The sequence below is a fragment of the Echinococcus granulosus genome, assembly GCF_000524195.1.
Source record: "Echinococcus granulosus chromosome Unknown EG_S00039, whole genome shotgun sequence".
Classification (NCBI taxonomy): Eukaryota; Metazoa; Platyhelminthes; class Cestoda; order Cyclophyllidea; family Taeniidae; genus Echinococcus; species Echinococcus granulosus.
This window is the reverse complement of record NW_020170419.1, coordinates 684,787-685,802: the sequence shown is the minus strand read 5'-3', so window position 1 is coordinate 685,802 and position 1,016 is coordinate 684,787.

The following is a 1,016-nucleotide window of genomic DNA, read 5'->3' as shown; positions in this document are numbered from 1 at the left end:
GGAGAAGAGCGAAGGACTTGCTAGAACAGATCCATAGCAAACAAGTTTTGACAAAGCCTCATATTTTGAGTCTCCTGGAGGATCCGAGATGTACTTTTCAGTCGCCTTATCGCGAGCTGCCATCATTGTCACAATGACCTGCTCGCTACAGGTCGTCTAATGTGACAAAAGTAGGAAAGGTGGCAGAACTTGTAAAGATTGCTAAAATAAAAGAAACTCGACAATTATTTGCTACAGGTTAGTGTAAAGATACGGCTAGGCTACCATCAGATTAGTAAAAAATTGAGTAGATTTTTTGGCACAGAACGTTACAATTGTCAAATATATGGGACTGTGTAAATGCATCAGTCTACCGGCTCGAAAGGCTTTACCACTTTCTCTTAGACAAACTATCTCTAATTTGGAACATCCCTGGCGGAAAGTAATGGCAGTACCCCAAGGAAGCGGTTTTTGCCTCCTTGCCTAATAAACTGAGCTAAACTGATACCCAAAGCTGCGAAAATTTGGCCACTCGTGCCATTTACTGCGTAACGTTAGGAGGAGATGAGTATGCGACGGCAGAACGCACGAATAAATGAACGGTAGATGCATCATGAAGAAGAAGGTTTTACTTACCCGATCGTGAGGAGTTTTCGTTCAAAATACTTAGTGGAGAACAACCTCTTGTAGCAATTAACATCTCGAGTGATAAAAGAAGTAATTTGTGTTTGCATAAACTGGGAAGGTGAAATCATAAAAGCCAGTGGGCAAGTGAGTATTACACACTCTGCAGTATATAACATGCTGACAAACGAATTGACTGAGTGACAGACTTGGGATGAGAAATGGCCTTTGCCTTGACACCTTCGTTAAGCAAACGAGCACATCTTCAACTCGCACTTCGATCCCATTAAGTAGGGCTGGGAATGTGAGCGAGGCAAATTCTACTTGCTAAACCACCAAGCCGAGTCAGTCAGTCAGCCAGGGGGTGTAATTAAGACGTCATAATTCAGAAGCTGTTAATAGTTGGACATTGA